This window comes from Eptesicus fuscus, chromosome 21 (assembly GCF_027574615.1).
Source record: "Eptesicus fuscus isolate TK198812 chromosome 21, DD_ASM_mEF_20220401, whole genome shotgun sequence".
Lineage (NCBI taxonomy): Eukaryota > Metazoa > Chordata > Mammalia > Chiroptera > Vespertilionidae > Eptesicus > Eptesicus fuscus.
This window is the reverse complement of record NC_072493.1, coordinates 30,819,094-30,838,448: the sequence shown is the minus strand read 5'-3', so window position 1 is coordinate 30,838,448 and position 19,355 is coordinate 30,819,094.

Sequence of the window (19,355 nt, the reverse complement as noted above, 5' to 3'; positions counted from 1 at the left end):
TCACCCGGACCCAGGGACGCTTGGCCTCTCCCCGACCCAGGGCCACTTGGGCTCACCCGGGCCTAGGTGCACGAGGCCTCACCCGGATCCAGGGACACACGGTCTCACCCAGACCCAGGAACGTTTGGCCACTCCCAGACCCAGGGCCACTTGGGCTCACCCGGGCCTAGGTGCACGAGGCCTCATCCGGATCCAGGGACACATGGTCTCACCCGGACCCAGGGACGCTTGGCCTCTCCCAGACCCAGGGCCACTTGGGCTCACCCGGGCCTAGGTGCACGAGGCCTCAACCGGATCCAGGGACACATGGTCTCACCCGGACCCAGGGGCGCTTGGCCTCCCCCAGACCCAGGGCCACTTGGGCTCACCCGGGCCTAGGTGCACGAGGCCTCACCCGGATCCTGGGACACATGGTCTCACCCGGACCCAGGGACGCTTGGCCTCTCCCCGACCCAGGGCCACTTGGGCTCACCCGGGCCTAGGTGCACGAGGCCTCACCAGGATCCAGGGACACATGGTCTCACCCGGACTCAGGGATGCTTGGCTTCTCCCAGACCCAGGGCCACTTGGGCTCACCCGGGCCTAGGTGCACGAGGCGTCACCCGGATCCTGGGACACCTGGTCTCACCCGGACCCAGGGATGTTTGGCTTCTCCCAGACCCAGGGCCACTTGGGCTCACCCGGGCCTAGGTGCACGAGGCCTCAACCGGATCCAGGGACACATGGTCTCACCCGGACCCAGGGACGCTTGGCCTCTCCCAGACCCAGGGCCACTTGGGCTCACCCGGGCCTAGGTGCACGGTGCCTCATCCGGATCCAGGGACACATGGTCTCACCCGGACCCAGGGACGCTTGGCCTCTCCCAGACCCAGGGCCACTTGGGCTCACCCGGGCCTAGGTGCACAAGGCCTCACCCGGATCCAGGGACGCATGGTCTCACCCGGACCCAGGGACGCTTGGCCTCTCCCAGACCCAGGGCCACTTGGGCTCACCCGGGCCTAGGTGCACGAGGCCTCATCCGGATCCAGGGACGCATGGTCTCGCCCGGACCCAGGGACGCTTGGCCTCTCCCAGACCCAGGGGTACGTGGCCTCACCCGGGCCTAGGTGCACAAGGCCTCACCCGGATCCAGGGATACATGGTCTCACCCTGACCCAGGGACGCTTGGCCTCTCCCAGACCCAGGGCCACTTGGGCTCACCCGGGCCTAGGTGCACGCGGCCTCACCCGGATCCAGGGACACATGGTCTCGCCTGGACCCAGGGGTGTGTGGGCTCTCCCAGACCCAGGGGCGCTTGGCCTCGCCCGGGCACGGGATCCAGCGTCATCCGGGTCCAGGGGCACTTGGCCTCACCCGGACCCGGAGTCCGGCCTCACCTGGACCCAGGGGCATGTGGCCTCACCTAGACCCAGGGACTTGAGGCCTCACTTATACCCAGAGGCGTGTGACCATACCCGAGCCCAGAGGCGCGCAACCCCGCCCGCACCCGGGTCTCAGCGGGGCCCCGTCTTCCCGATCCCAATTCCTGCCAGTCAATCCCCCCTCAGCAATTCCCCTGGCCATCCTTCCAGAGCTCCAGTATGGCTGCTGCAGAACTCGTCGGGCGGTGGCTCGGCGAAGCTCCGGTGCACCCGGTGCATGGCGGTGGGCCAGTCTGGCGTCGCTGCGTCGGCCCTTGGGTCTGCATCGGTGGCCGGTCGCCGAGCATGCGCACCTGGCCGCTTCCGGGGCGTTGAGATTCTTGACGGACTCAGAGGTCAGCAAGCGCGGAGTCTCCCACCCCATGTCTCATAGGGGCTCGTCTGTCCGTGCTTGGCTGCCAGTGGAGCCGTCCCCTCAGCCGGAGACCGCCGGGGGAACTGCGCCGAGCATGTTCCAGGCCGCTGTTGTATCGCCTGAGCCATAGTTCTTTTGTGTCGCCTGAGCCGTAGTTCTTAAAGTGTGGTCTTTGGGTCACCGGCATCAGCATCATCCCACATACCCCTCTTTTATTCTAGTTGTAGAGCATCTACTCAGCCAGCCCTATGGTGGTCTTGGATGGTGTCTGCTCTGCTCTCTTGTCGTAGTCTCAAAGTTGTTGTCACTATTACTTATTTTAAAGGAAGTCCCCAAATTCCATAAGTTCAGGCCCCACAAAATGTGTGCAGTATTCAGCTCAGTACTGGCATGTAAACAACATTCATTAAATGGCAGATGATAGCAATTCCATTTAATTTTTTAGAGTTTTTCAAGATTTTTCATATTAATAAGTTAGAATTCATAATGGCAGTGAACATAAAAGAATATATATATTCTGAGTATGATTCTTACTAGTGACAGTATTTACAACTATGATCACCACATCTACAGGAAGCTAAATGAATTTTCTGTTAGCTATTCTAGTGCCTTGTGGCAAGCATCCCAGAATTTCTTTAAAGTCCCTAAAATATAGATAATAAATGAATAGGGCAGGGGGAGAAAGAGAAAGGATTCCCAGTCATCAATGTCCGGTTAGTTATTTTTCCATAGATCACTCTCCCTGGACGTTTTCATTAGTAGTCCGTGCCCCTGTGACAACAGTTACCAAGGGGCCCCGTAGCACCTCTCACCCACGCAGAGTATATTCAGCTATTTCTGTGTCTCTCCATTGTTTCTCACAATTGGAGTCTGGGAGGCTGACATCTGTCCCACTCTCCTCCATACTGTGGCCTCATTTTTCTACAGAGTTGAACTCTGGAGAAAACATTGGTAAAAAATGTGAATACTTCAGTGCGCATTAGAACGCTCTTTGTTTAAATTCACTCCCACCCCATTGCTGTGCAAGGAGCCTGGTGAGGAGGAAGGAAAGCGCGAGCAAAGGGACATGGCCAACTTGCATATTTAAAATTCCATCAGTTCGATTTCTTTAATGCAATAGGGTCATTTTTAATCTTGCTCTGTTTGATAAATACCCACATTTCAAGTAATTGTTAAGATTGTGTCTGTTTTTATTAGAACGTATTTGTCATTAGTTGACAGTCGTTTCTAATCACATCTGTCATGTGTTCGGTTTCCTTCATGAATACTGATCGCCCCTGGAATAGAAGCATATGAAGCCCCATTCATTCCTTGAACACACACAGTATGCCCACCACCCAGGAGACCATTTTCCTCGTCATTCAAAAATGAGAAAATGAATAGCAAAAATGAGTGGGAGGTTTTCCTTTAGACACAGACACTAGAATTGTTTGGAAGTTTTGGGAATTTTGATGACAGATTTTTGTGCAGTCAATGCAATCAACTGTGTAGTTGGGGAGTTGAGATCTTCAGGCAGTTCAAACACACACACACTGACAAGGTTAGATTCAAAGTTGTCTACTGTATCAGTTCAGCCTGAATTCCTAGCACTGCGGGAAACTTCAGACAGCCAAATCATGTCATTCACCAAAGAGCCATCCATGTGTTCATTCAGCAAATATTTAGTTATTTACAGTTTCCATTCACTGGGAAGATATTTACTCATTCAGTAGATGTTTATTCATCCATTTATTTAACAAATAATTTTGTGTTTCAATGGGCATTTGTTAAATTTTTACTATAAGTAAGACACTGAATGGACCATCTTGGCAGCTGCACTATTCCCACCGTGTGCCTATAAATTTCAGGGATATCGTCCTTGGTCTCATGTCACCATCAAGAAAAGTCTACAATCTTTGCTTTGATTATGTCACGTGGTTTCACAGCCTCCATGAGGTGGAAGAATGGTGGAGACCGTGATGGGTCTCTATTATATTTTTTGTCTTCCAATGAGCATGCATTGGGGTCTGCTCTATATACAAATCTTGATACCAGGTGCTCAAAATAAAAAGACAAAGAAGACTTCACCTCTGCAAAACCTCATAGTCCAGAGGTAACCAGACACTCGGGGAACCCAACTTTGAATATGTGAGGGAGGGAGGGAGGAATTGAGGTGAATGAATGAATGAGGCTATACTTTGGGATTAGACTTCTGTGCCTTCTCCAGAAAGAAAGCCAGGCAGAGAAGACTTCCCAGAACAATCAGAATCTCAGCAAGCAGCTCCCTCTGGCTACAGAACTCAGGCTGCAGACATGGAATCCCCCACCAGTGCAAGACTTAATTATCATAAGAAGTAAGGTGAGCATTTTCCAAACAGTCCTGTAAGTAGCTTGGGCTAAGTTTTGACCTTTGGCAGCCCTCACCTCTCACCATTGCAGAGCCTGCCTGGCTGGGTATCAGCCCCTGGGTCTGGGGGATTATGTCCATCCAATGCTGAAGCGTGAAACAAGGAGAGACGACTGGTGGGTTGGGGTGTGCATTTCACAAGCACCAATTATAATCCCAGACCCCTCCAAACACTTTCCATCTCCCAAGCAGCTTATAATTAGGGAAGGATAATCATAAGCTTAGCAGCTCCCAAGGAGCACCTCAGCAAACTGCACATGCTCAGCAACATCTGTTAACCCTTTTGGATGAAGGATCGGCATATGATCTGCTCTAACTTGCTGCTTTTAAGGTGGGTAATAGCAGAACCAGGTAATAGTATCTAAATGCCCATGACTTAATTGCCATGCTATCTGAGTGACACTGGGCCATAGTCTAAAGTATGTGGGGGCTTCAGTTAAGGAGTAAACACCAGATTTTCTATCTCAGTTCTGCCATTGATAACTAACTGTGAAGCCTGAGCAATTTCCCCAAGATCTCTGACTCTTAGTTTCTTCATCTGTAAAATGGGAAGAAAATAAAATCTACATGGTAAGGTTATTAGAAAGTTAGTAAAATGCCTATAATGTGTGGGTGGTATTTCTTACACATAGCAGGTAAGAAATGCAATTACTACTTATATTAGTAAAACATGCTATCATTTGACAAAAAGAATAGACATAGATTTCAAAATCCATATTTTTGCAGAATGAGCATGGCCCCTACAATTATTCAGTTCTTGATAAAACCTCTTATCTTATTCTAAGTTTTTCTTTTTTTTTACACCAAAGGACATAAAAGCTTCATTCTGAAAGAAAACTTTTCATTAAGATAATTTAGCATTTCAAAAGAACATAAAATCATTTCCCAGTTTGATGTGGAGTTTAGCATCAGTTAATTTCTCTTTGTTCTTCCCTTCTGGTTGTGCTAATGTCCCCTTTGTGTGTGTACATTTGTCCAATGCAATCTAAGAAACAATCACCTTAATTGATCGGGCGTTAACCTCTAACAGCTTAAGACATAGGCTTTTTATCTATTGCTCAATCCTTGCTGCTGTTGTAATTCCCTATAGTGCTTACATCTTTGTCACCACCACCAGTGGTTCCTTCTCAGGGAGGCATGTCAGTAAATAAATGCTGTTGCAAACAAAACAGAACATATACCCGAGAGGCCCACCATCACAGAAAAGCCCAGTTATGGCCTCACGCCTTGCCTGGTGGTGTACATAATGATAAATTTCATACAGGTGTCATGTGTTTTCCAGGCCCCGGCAGGGATTGATGGTTTACAGTAGGCTGATCCATCATCCGGGGCAGGTGGCACCCTATTGGAATTTCAGAAACCTGTTCCCAATCACATTCACTGTTGGGTGACTCAGTAACGACCCTATTTGCGGTGCGTTACTGAAAATCAATGTGCCACATTCAAGGTCAATGTACTGTTGGAAAACTCTTTAAGCTCTGATGGATGGATTGTGCTCATTCAGAATAAATGTGAGAAAAAAAACTGACAGCTGAGCATCGAACAGCCACGCCGACTTTCAAAAGCAGGCTTCCTTCTTTAGTGGGCAATGGGATTCCCAGGGGGGTGACATCACACATTTCCTCCTGCGCTCTGATTTGGGGGAAGTGTCTGCATTGGTTAGTGTGTCTTTCCTCACACAATTAAAGCATCCACATCCGGAGTCTCTGTGAATATTTTATCAGCCCAATGCTTTCAAATCCCTAAAAGTCCATTTGGAATCCAAGGATTCAGTAGGAGCAAAATCAAGGCTAAGCACGTTGTACACTCATTCATTTGGTTTATTCCACAAACATAAAAAGCTTTAAAATGTGCCATGCAGGGGTGCAAAGATGAACAGGCATGCTCTCTCCACTCCACAGGTTTATAGTCAAGGAAGAGCAGTGGATGCACAACAGCAGAATTAGTAAATGCAACGAGATGTATGCCTCGTGCGCAGTTGTATGGAGAGAGAGGTGAGCGCGTAGTGATATACACTGAGTGGCCAGATTATTATGATCTCTGAACGCATAATAATCTGGCCACTCAGTATATATATATATGAGGCCCGGTGCATGAATTCGTGCATGGGTGGGGTCTGGCCAGCCTAGCCAGGGGGAGGGGGCATGGGTGGTTGGCCAGCCTGCCTGCTGTTTGAACTGGTCGAGGGGGACAATTTGCATATTAGCCTTTTATTATATAGGATATACACTGTGTGGCCAGATTATTATGCGTTCAGAGATCATAATAATCTGGCCACACAGTGTATACCAGCAAAGAGCACACAAGAGGAAGTTGCCAATTCTCCCTGGGACCATTACCTAATAGAGTGGTTGTGATTAACACTTAGGAAATGGAAAAGCAAGTAAGCTGGGGTTTGTTCAGTGAATTCTGGTTTCCAGTATATTAAAAGATTAAAAAAAAAAAAAAGAGGTCCCCAAAGTGGCAAGGTAACATTTGACAGTAATAGATACTAAGGTAATAAAACAGGTCCCATTGTATCACCATATCGCTTTCCTCCTATGACCTATTTATCAGCCAAGCAGAGGTAATGTTTGCCCAGGCTTCCCGGTGTTCTCAATATTTCCCTATGGCAGGTTAGAAGTCTTTCCTGCCATATTTTGAATAGAGACTAACTTTCACTTAAAGTTTCTCTCTTCCTTTCCTTTTTGTTTATTTTGATTATTGTAATTATTAAATTCCAAAAGGAAACTGTGATCTCTTGCCTACCGAATACATAAAGGCAAAAGAATTGGCAGCTGGTAAAATGATACAAGTGATCCGGAAACCATTTAGAAATGTTTCATGTAAACAAAATGCTGTTCATACAAACCAAAGATATCAAGAATAGATGAAATGGTGCTGAGTTTCCTAAATTTTAACGCTTAAAATTTTCTTTACCTAAACCTCCAACCTCCTCCATCAATAACTATTCTGTCTGGTAACACCATTTCTCTGGAATGCTCAAGAAATCCCATCTCCTCGTTGGGTTGATCATACAAGAGTTGATAGTGTTGCTGTTTCTACCAATTGCAGGTCCCCAGATTCCTTTCTTTATTTGACAATCTAATTTTACATGTATTCTAAGTCATATTTATTCCAGAATCCACTCATGCACCTATTATTCAAGCGTTTGTTACCACATATGGTGTGGTAAGAACTATGCCAGGCACTTGAGAATTTAAGAAGTCAAAGATGAGGTAGGATCCCTCATAGTCTAGGGCTTGCAGGGGTTGAGAGGTAGGTGATCAGACATGTAAATGGCTCATTTTCAATACAACCTAAGGAAAAATATAGCAAATAAACGGAACAGCACATGAGGTGGAATTTGGGCATGGGGAAAACAATTGGGGATGATTTCCTGCTAAATATAACATTACAGCTGAGCCTGGGCACTTGATGAGAAGGGACTCTCCAGGGAGGGGAGAGAAATGGAGTATTCCAGGCAAGAAAACCACATTTATAGAATCAAGAAGATGGAAAATGGTATGCTGTGCTTGACACATGGGGGGTAGTTCAGTTGGGTAAATACTGGCAGGTAGGGGAAGGAAGAAAGGCTGCAAGGGTAGATTAGAAGGTGATCATAAGGAGGTTTAATGTTCAATCACAAGGCTTTAGGATTAAACTTGCAGACAATAGGAAGCCATTAGCTGTTTATCTTTCTACAATACTGTATAGCATGCCTATGGAAGAACGCACAGAGAAATGCGCACATCAACGTTGCCACTCCCAGATCAAGAAGCAGAACATGGCCAGCACCCAGAAGCCCCACACGCCCATTTCTTGTTACTTCCTCACTGAGGGTAACCACTATCCTTATTCCTTTTTTAATTTTTTTTTATTTTTGATAATCCTCACCTAAGGATATTTTTCAATGGATTTTTAAAAAGAATGGAAGGAAGGGGGAGAGACAGAGAGAGAAAAATTGCTTTGAGAGAGACACATCAATTGGTTGCCTCCTGCATATGCCCTGACCAGGGCAGGGGATTGAGCCTGCAACCAAAGTGCCTTTGATCCAAATTGAACCCAGGTCCCTTCAGTCCATGGGTCAATGCTCTATCCAAACCAGCCAAACCACCTAGGGCCACTATCCTTATTTCTAACAGCATAAGTTAGCTTTCTCAGCATTATACTTCATGTAAATGGAATTATGTGATAAGTTGTTTTACTCAATATTATGTTGGTTAGAGTAACCATATTGCTCTGTATATTGTAGGTTCTTTCTCGTCATTGCTGTATACTATTAAATTACATAAATATACTACTTTTTAATACATGCTACTATTGACCAATATCTCTATGTCATTTGCATTTTGGATTTATGAAATTGCATTGCTCTGAGCATTCTAATACATGCCTTTTGGTGAGTAAATGCACACAATTTGGTTGTATGTGTACCCTAGACAGTTCAGTTTTAGTAGATAATGTCATATTGGTTTCCTAAATATAGTTGTTCTAATATACTCTTCAAATCAGCCACACAATATACTTCTGGTTATACAAAACAACTATGATTTGTTTGCTTATTCAATTAATGTTTACCCTTTAAACTAGATTATAAATTTCATAAAGGTAAAACCACATGCACCTTTTTTAAATCATTGCATTTCTAGTAACTAGTACAATGCTTACCATGTGGTAGGAGATACACGCACAAACACACACAAACATGCATACACACATACATACATATAGAGAGTGGGGCAAAAGTAGGTTTACATTGTCAGTACAGGCAGTCCTCGAGTTATGTCGGACTTGATGTACGTCATTTTGTGGTTACGTCGCCATCTCCCATTTATTTATTAAAAAAAAAGTTTCGTCATTTCAACGTATGTACATATATGCTTTATGTTTCTTAGTATTTATTTACCACAAGTAAAGGTCAGGAATTGTTATCTTTCTTTTAAATTTTTTTTACTGTTTCACTTCCTTACTGCTGTGTATGTGCTCCATGTGAGTGACATAGGTGCTTATGTAGGTGGGTTCCAACTTACGGCGAAAATTGGGGTACATCACGCTGTAGGAACAGATCTCACACGTAACCCGAGGACCTACTGTACATAAAACACAAAGCTTATTCTTGTATTATTTCTTAATTATTGTATTATTTTCAATACAAACAGCTATAAACCTACTTTTGCCCTACCTTGTATACCACCCGCCAGAACATACAAATATTTATTTTCTAGTGTTCTCAGATTATAATATTTGTCTTATTAGATTTTTTGTTTTTACAGAATCAGTACAATATCCTACATTCTTAATAGATAAATCTGTAATAATGGAAGAAAATGGAGAATTACAGGTGAGATGATAATTAATTTCCATGCCTTGCCAAAATACTCAGTGAATTTGATAATTCAATCCAAAATGGAGCTAATGTAATGAGGAAGAAAATATTTTAGTTCATGTACGTTATAAGTAGCAAACAATTTTCTGCATTCACCTCCTTTAGACATATTTTTGTATTGTCTTATTTAAAGCCTATGTCTGTTTTTGTGAATTAGTGGTAGAAAAACATGTCAGAGGAAAAATGGAATAGTAATGCAACTACGTGCTTCATTAGGACCTCATCCCAAGTCCACATTCACAGTCATCAATTAAAGAGCTGGCTCTCTTTCCACTGATTAATTTTCTACTTGGCCATTGTTAATAATGAGGCTAGAGAAATGTATTTACATAGGGCAAAATGAAAGGCACAACATGCATACACAAGTCATCATTAAAGAGTATCAGAGGTGAGAGGGTAGCTGCATTAAGTCCAAGACCCTGGCTTCCTTCCTGAACCCTGCTTGTCCTTGGAGAAACATTTAATCATATTATATTAGTTGTAATGAATGATTATGATGCAACACCGACTTGGAATTAGAAGTGGCTTAGTGATAGATCAGTTCACACCTTCTCATAGTTTAAGTTTGATTAGTTATCTAGTGCTATGGAACAAATACCACAGAACTTAGTGACCTGAAGCCATTATACTCATTGATTCTTTCTCACAGTTTCTGTGGGTCAGGAATTCAGAGCTGTAGTTCTGACCAGTGTGTCTCATGAACTTGTGGTCAAATGGTGGCTGGGTTTGGGGTCATTGTGAAGGCTGCTCCAGTCTCATGGCTGATGCTGGCTGGGAAGACTTGACCAAAGGGACCTGGGCCTCTTTCTTCATCTCTGTGTGGTTCTCCATGCAGGCTTTCTAGCCTGGACTTCATACATGTTGGCTTAGGGCTCCCAGGGTGCATGTCCCAAGAGAAAGTACCAGACAAAGGCTATTTTATCTTTTATTACCTATCTTTGGAAGTCATGCAGTATCACATCTAGACTCACTCAGTATCAAGGGAAAGGAACATAGGTGCTACTTCTAGATGAAGGGTGCCAACAGTACACCATAAGAAGAGCATATGGGATTTACATGGTCAACTTTGGAATATACTACTTGCCACCAACTCATTGCTGCAATGCTGGGAGTATATCTTGTGCCTGCCTCAGCTTGGCCATACCCAGGACAGCAGGGAAGAATCTAGACAGGGATGGGGAAAAGGTGGGTACTCGATCCACATGTGCTGGCTATCTGGTGCAGCCACTGCCATATTTCCTTGAGCTCATATTGCTTCTTCAGGCAGAATCAAATCTGCCCTCTCGTGGCTTCTTTCCTCGTGATTCAATTCTAGCACCTAATTATGGACTGAATGTCTGTGTTCCCTCAAAATTCACAGGTTGAAGCCCTAACCCCCAATGTGATGGCATTTGGAGGTGGGTCCTTGGGAAGCATTAGGTTTAGATGTCATAGGCATGGGATCTTCGTGATGGCATTAGTGTTCCCAAAAGAAGAAAAAGAGTCAGGCTGATGTGGCTCAGTGGTTGAATGTCAACCTACAAACCAGGAGGTCACAGTTCAATTCCTGGTCAGGGCACATGCCTGGGTTTTGGGCTTGATCCCCAGAGTGAGGTGTGCAGGTGGCTGCCAATCAATGATTCTCTCTCATTATCGATGTTTCTATCTCTTTCTCCCTCTCCTTTCCTCTCTGAAATAAATAAAAATATATTAGAAAAAGAAAAAGAGAGCGAGAAAGTCCATGTGAGCCCAGTGAGGAGGCTGTCTATAAGCCAAGAAGAGAGCCCTCACCAAGAACTGAACATGCTGGCACCTTGATCTTGGACTTTCAGCATCAGAACTGTGAGAAATAAATGCCTATTGTTTGATCCACTCAGTCTACAGTATTTTGTTTAAGCTGCCCAAACTAAGCCACATCTGTATTGTGTTTTATCTCTGCAGGCTTATATAAATACTAGTGGCCCAATGCATGAATTCGTGCACATTGAAAGGAAATTAATTAGAAGAAATATTTTAATATCGCTATTCGCCCTTTCTCTATAATGGAAGTGTCAACCAAATTCACAATCAACAATGACAGATTGAAACACACGTGTGCCATTGGTGCCAGCAAGAGCTTTATATATATTGCGGATGCGCAAGTCAACTTAGCCTCTTATATATATAGAATAAACTTGCTTAATTAGACCTGCTTTCTGATTTAGCTAAACTTATTATTCTAGCCCAGTGAAGCACTGGGTAATTGTCAGCAATAGAGCATAAATATCAACATGAAGCAGATTATTATTGTAAATCATGCAGGGAGAACAAAAGGTAAAATATTTATTTTTATTTTTTTTATTTTTTTTTTTTGTGTATATGTTGTTTTTTTTTTTTTATTTTTTTTATTTTTTTTATTTTTTAAATTTCTTTATTTAATAAGGTGTCACATATTTGTCCTCATCCCCCCATTCCCATCCCATCCCTCTCCCCACGCAGGCCCCAATCCCCTGTTGAACTTAACCGTTGGATAGGCTTATATGCATGCATGCAGGTCCTTTGGTTGAACTCTCCCCCTCCCCCCCACCCTCCCCCTACCCTCCCCTATCCTCCCTCTGAGGCCCGATAGTCCGATTGATGCCTCCTTACTTCTGGTTCTGTTCTTGTTCCTCAGTCTATGTTGTTCATCATTTCCTCTAGATGAACAAGATCAAATGTCACTAGATATATACTAATAAGAACTGAATGTGAGACGAGCAATAATATTTATGCTGACAGGCAAATGAATCAATCTGTAGCGAGCTTCCCCCTGGACCAACAGTTCTTTTGAGACCCAATTTCGATGACCAGTAGTTCCTTATGTGTACATGTCAGCACTTACCCCTCAGCTCTGGATGGTGGACAAATGGTGGTAATGGAGGTCCGACTCCCTCTGGTTTGGTCTCGGCCGAACCCAGGGGCACGGCGTCACCTGGACTAAGGGGCACGTGGCCTCACCCATACCCAAGGGGCGCGTGGTCTCACCCGGGCCTGGGACCCAGCCTCACCCGGATGGATCCAGGGGCGCACGGCCTCACCCGGACCCAGGATCTGGCTTCACCCGTACCCAGGGACGCTTGGCCTCTCCCAGACCCAGGGGCACGTGGCCTCACCTGGGCTTAGTTTCACAAGGCCTCACCTGGATCCAGGGACACATGGTCTCTCCCGGACCCAGGGACGCTTGGCCTCTCCCAGACCCAGGGGCACGTGGCCTCACCCGGGCCTAGGTTCACGAGGCCTCACCCGGATCCAGGGACACATGGTCTCACCCAGACCCAGGAACGTTTGGCCTCTCCCAGACCCAGGGCCACTTGGGCTCACCCGGGCCTAGGTGCACGAGGCCTCATCCGGATCCAGGGACACATGGTCTCACCCGGACCCAGGGACGCTTGGCCTCTCCCAGAACCAGGGCCACTTGGGCTCACCCGGGCCTAGGTGCACGAGGCCTCATCCGGATCCAGGGACGCATGGTCTCACCCGGACCCAGGGACGCTTGGCCTCTCCCAGACCCAGGGCCACTTGGGCTCACCCGGGCCTAGGTGCACGAGGCCTCACCCGGATCCAGGGACACATGGTCTCACCCGGACCCAGGGATGCTTGGCCTCTCCCAGACCCAGGGCCACTTGGGCTCACCCGGGCCTAGGTGCACGAGGCCTCACCCGGATCCAGGGACACATGGTCTCACCCGGACCCAGGGACGCTTGGCCTCTCCCCGACCCAGGGCCACTTGGGCTCACCCGGGCCTAGGTGCACGAGGCCTCACCTGGATCCAGGGACGCATGGTCTCACCCAGACCCAGGAACGTTTGGCCACTCCCAGACCCAGGGCCACTTGGGCTCACCCAGGCCTAGGTGCACGAGGCCTCACCCAGATCGAGGGACGCATGGTCTCACCCAGACCCAGGAACGTTTGGCCACTCCCAGACCCAGGGCCACTTGGGCTCACCCGGGCCTAGGTGCACGAGGCCTCACCCGGATCCAGGGACACATGGTCTCACCCGGACCCAGGGACGCTTGGCCTCTCCCCGACCCAGGGCCACTTGGGCTCACCCGGGCCTAGGTGCACGAGGCCTCACCCGGATCCAGGGACGCATGGTCTCACCCGGACCCAGGGACGCTTGGCCTCTCCCAGACCCAGGGCCACTTGGGCTCACCCGGGCCTAGGTGCACGAGGCCTTACCCGGATCCAGGGACACATGGTCTCACCCGGACCCAGGGACGCGTGGCCTCTCCCCGACCCAGGGCCACTTGGGCTCACCCGGGCCTAGGTGCACGAGGCCTCTCCCAGATCCTGGGACTCATGGTCTCACCCGGACCCAGGGACGTTTGGCCTCTCCCAGACCCAGGGCCACTTGGGCTCACCCGGGCCTAGGTGCACGAGGCCTCACCCGGATCCAGGGACGCATGGTCTCACCCGGACCCAGGGACGCTTGGCCACTCCCAGACCCAGGGCCACTTGGGCTCACCCGAGCCTAGGTGCACGAGGCCTCATCCGGATCCAGGGACGCATGGTCTCGCCCGGACCCAGGGACGCTTGGCCTCTCCCAGACCCAGGGGCACGTGGCCTCACCCGGGCCTAGGTGCACGAGGCCTCACCCGGATCCAGGGACACATGGTCTCCCCCGGACCCAGGGACGCTTGGCCTCTCCCAGACCCAGGGCCACTTGGGCTCACCCGGGCCTAAGTGCACGCGGCCTCACCCGGATCCAGGGACACATGGTCTCGTCTGGACCCAGGGGTGTGTGGGCTCTCCCAGACCCAGGGGCGCTTGGCCTCGCCCGGGCACGGGATCCAGCGTCATCCGGGTCCAGGGGCACTTGGCCTCACCCGGACCCAGAGTCCGGCCTCACCTGGACCCAGGGGCATGTGGCCTCACCTAGACCCAGGGACGTGAGGCCTCACTTATACCCAGAGGCGTGTGACCACACCCGAGCCCAGAGGCGCGCAACCCCGCCCGCACCCGGTTCTCAGCGGGGCCCCGTCTTCCCGATCCCAATTCCTGCCGGTCAATCCCCCCTCAGCAATTCCCCTGGCCATCCTTCCAGAGCTCCAGAATGGCTGCTGCAGAACTCGTCGGGCGGCGGCTCGGCGAAGCTCCGGTGCACCCGGTGCATGGCGGTGGGCCAGTCTGGCGTCGCTGCGTCGGCCCTTGGGTCTGCATCGGTGGCCGGTCGCCGAGCATGCGCACCTGGCCGCTTCCGGGGCGTTGAGATTCTTGACGGACTCAGAGGTCAGCAAGCGCGGAGTCTCCCACCCCATGTCTCATAGGGGCTCGTCTGTCCGTGCTTGGCTGCCAGTGGAGCCGTCCCCTCAGCCGGAGACCGCCGGGGGAACTGCGCCGAGCACGTTCCAGGCTGCTGTTGTATCGCCTGAGCCATAGTTCTTTTGTGTCGCCTGAGCTGTAGTTCTTAAAGTGTGGTCTTTGGGTCACCGGCATCAGCATCATCCCACATACCCCTCTTTTATTCTAGTTGTAGAGCATCTACTCAGCCAGCCCTATGGTGGTCTTGGATGGTGTCTGCTCTGCTCTCTTGTCTTAGTCTCAAAGTTGTTGTGGTAGGCAACAATCAGGCTTCTGCCCTATGCCTCCATCTTGGTCCTCCTTTGTATAGTTAAGTCTTGATTGTTGTTGGTGTCACTGGGGGGGCTCTCTTTGTCTATAAAGGAAGAGTTGCTGTGCAGGAGACACGTTTATGGGCCGGGTCTTGGTGCAGCAAAGCTTTGGCGCTCACTGAATATTCCCGTTGAATGTGTCCCTTATGCACGTGGTTGAAATCTGGTGTCATCTCCCACAGACCACTAGATGCCCTCGTTTCTGGGTCTCCAATGGGGTGTAGATCAGCTACTGCCTTAGGCACTCAGCAAGGATTACAGCAAAAACTGTAGTTTCTTCCTCCTGTCTGAGTGGCCCTGGAGCAGTCCGACTAGAACAGCAGATCATCTGGTCCGCTGCCAGAGGGCAGTCCACCCACATGCATAAGCCGTTGCTTGGGGCGCAGGTGTGCCTGCAAGACTTGCGGGGCAGGTCTTCAAAACGTGCGGGGCGGGTCCCAGGGCGGGGCGGGGTCTCAGGGCGCCAACAGGCCATGGTGCGGCGAGCCGGGATGGCTGTGAGTCTGGTCCTTCTGCCTTCCACGTATCTAAGTCCCTTTGTTCGGCACTCCAGCGCAGCAAACACTGATTGCTGGGCGCACCTCTGCAAGAGTCCCACCTCTCCCCGCAGGCATCTGGGTCTCCCGGGGTTCGCCAGAAGATGGGTTTCAGGGTGATGGAGAGCTAATCTCCCTTAGGTTTGGAACAAAAGCCCCTTTCCCCCGCCACCAGCCAGACCCACGCACCTCCACACCTCATCCCCTCCGATTTCGCTGGGTGCGAGGCAACAGAACAGCCTTTAACCTCCGCCGCCATCTTTTTCAAACTTCCCGATTTGTACTTCTTAATCCCTTCATTTCAGTCAACTCTACTGAAGTCTAGAGCCGCCGGGAGGTGCACGGAAAGGGCGCCCGGGCCTCCGTCCGGTGCGCGGTGCGCGCGTCCCGCGGAACCAGGCGTACGAGGGCCGCGCGGCTGGGACGGGCGCTGGGCGGCCGCCGAGCTCCAGGCACCGCCATCTCTGTGTTCCGGACGTCGCCGCCGCGGCGTCCCCCCCAATTTATACTTCTTAATCCCTTGAATTCAGTCAACTCTACTGAAGTCTAGCGCCGCCGGGAGGTGCACGGAGAGGGCGCCCGGGCCTCCGTCCGGTGTGCGGGGCGCGCGGCCCGCGGCACCAGGCGAGCGGGGGCTGCGCGGCGGGGACGGGTGCTGGGAGGCTGCCGGGCTCCGGGCGCCGCCGCTGCGGCGGCGTCCCCAGCGTCCCGGGCCGGGCGGCCTGCGGGGGCGGCGGAGTTGCGAAAGTGAGTGAGTTTCCCAGGGTTTCGCCCGGAATGGGGTTCAGTGCAATCGGAGCCGGTGCTCAGCGCACTCCGGAGCCTTTATCTCCTTCCTGCCAGTGAACTCCGGCCAGGTCATCAGCCGCCCCCTCCTCTCCGGTTCCATCCTCCCCGCAGGCGCATGTGCTCGTGTCTCCGCCCGTTTCTCCATACCTCAGGCTTTTACGGCTTCCCCGACTGTCCCCGTGGCCTTCTCCTTCTCCCCAGCTGTGGGCATTTCAGTCCACCAACTTTCCTGTGGTTCTGGACGATGTCCGTTCTGACCTCTAGTTGTATTTTTGAAATTGTTGTGCCCGGCTGCAGGTTAGGTGTTTAACCTATGCCGCCATCTTGGTTTCTCCCAAAAGGTAAAATATTTAACTGCAGCAGTGTTTGACTATATTCTGCACAATGAGAAAACCTGAAGTCATTTTCAAGGTCCACTATTTCTTACTTCTTTTCAGTCGGGTCAAGTTTCTAAACTTTTTAAATCTCTGTTTTCTGGCTAATGAAAGAAAATACAATTCCACTGAGACTCCTATCTACCTACTCCAGGACTACTTCTGTGAGGATCAAATGAGATGAGGCACGGGAAAATGCTTCACAGACATTTGGTTAAAGTGTAAAATGTTTGCACCTGGCTATAAAGCAAGTCGTGTTCCTGGGCTGAGGAAACTACAAGGAGGCTAGTTGCTAGGGAGAGGAAGCCAGGCATTGCTATGTGACATCATTACCCAGATGGACACTTAGCATATTAGCCTTTTATATATATAGATAGGCCTAAATAAATGTTGTATATATGAACCAATCCATTAATTCTGTCTGTATTAGTCAACTCAAGCTGCCATAAAACAAAATACCACAGACTGGGTGGCTTAAACAACAGAAATTTATTATCTCCCAGTTCTGGGGGCTGAAAGTATAAGAATAAGGTGTCAGCAGGGTAATTTAGTTTCAGGTCTCTCTCCTTGGCTCACAGATGATTGCCCTCTTGCTGCCTATTCACATGGTTGTCTCCCTGGTATCTATCTTTTTTTATTAAAAATGTTTAATGTTGACATAATTGCAGGTATCCCAATTTTCCTTACCCTTTGCCCACCTCCATCCACCCCTTATCCCTTCCCTTGGCCTTCATCAAACTATTATCCATAGCTTATGCCTATATGTTCTTTAAATCCTTCACCTCCTTTATTTATCTAGTCATCCCCTCACTCACCAGCCAGTGTGTCCCATGTATTCATGCCTCTGGTTCCATTTCGTTGGTCAGTTAATTTGTTCATTAAATTTCCCTGGTGTCTCTTCTTCTTAGAAAGACACCAGTCATCTTGGATTAGGACCCACACCAATGGCCTCATTTTAAGGTAATCACCGCTTTACAGATGTTATCTTGAAATACAGTCACATTCTGGGGATTGGGACTTCAACATATGAACTTGTGAGGGAATACAATTTAGCCCGTAATACTAAGGTTATAAAGTAACAGTGCTCCTTTGATCACGTGTTTAAAAGATTTGAAAACAGTGATCATATTGCACCCTCTCATCCTCCCTTCTCAAAGCTCAAATCCACTCCCTCAGCACCACTGATATCCCATAAAACTGGAGCACCCACTGTTTTGCCCAGAAGTGATTGCTAGACTTTGGCAGAATAAGTCAAGTCTATCATTTCCCTGCCTTTGAAACTCCACTTGTTATAAAGTATTCTACCATAGTTCCCTATGCTCTGTTTCTCACTAACTTACATGAAATAGTAATTGTCCTTAAATCCAGCAGTATTTTTATTATATTCTTTATTCTTTACCACCATTATGTGAATTCAATATTGCTATACCCATTATACAGATGTAAATACTAAAGATAAAAGAGTTCAGCAGAGATGTAAGTCTAATGATAATGCCTGAATATACATCTAAAATTATATTATCTGCAGCACTTTTCATTCAATTTGTGTAACTTCCAAGGTCTATGTGAAGTCAGTGCTATATATAGCCTTTCCCTGAGCAAGCGAGTGAGGTCAGAGGGGCCTGTTAATGTTTCCTGATTGCATTTTCTTACCTTTTCTTTGCACCATTTAAATGCATTTATGTGCACATTTGTTATATAAATTCTGATCATAAAAATAATACATGCTTGTTTCCCATAATTTGGAAGGTGTAAAAAAGTTTAAATTTGAAAATGAAAACCACCCATTATACTACCAACCTAAAATGATAGCTCAAATATTCCTTTGTTTCTTCCAGCAGTATATTCATCCACACACATCCACACATATGTATGTTTTATCTCTATAAAATATGACTATATCTCAATATCATAAAACACTCCTCATAAACTTGATTTTTAATGGCTGCTAAATAATTCCATTGTGTATATGTAGCCCAATTTATCCAATAATTAACTTTTTTTTAAAAAAGGACAGAAGATTGTAATATAATTCTCATGATTCCATTAATTACATTTTCTTGTGAAAACACTCATTCCATTTCTTGGTAACAAACCAACTAATTTCTTTAGCTTGGAATATGATCTCTTGGCCTAATGAGGCTATATATATTCTACTCATAAGCCATAAGATATTGTAGCTGGAAGGGCTCATGGAAATCATGAACCCCAAGCCATTTATTGCATATGTAGAAGGCCCAGAGAGGGGAAGAGGCTTGCCAAGGTCAACAGCAAAATCTGAGAATTCTAGAGTATAGATCACTAGAGGCCTGATGCACAAAATTCATGCAAGGTAGGCCTTTGCAGCTCTGGCTGCCTGGTGGCCCCGCCTCCCACCCACTGGTCATTCTGGAAGGTCGTTCTGCTGTCCAGTATAATTAGCATATTAGTTCTTTATTATATAGGACTAGGGGCCCAGTGCACGAATTCGTGCCCTGGTGGGGTCCCTCAGCCTGGCCTGCACCCTCTCACAATCCA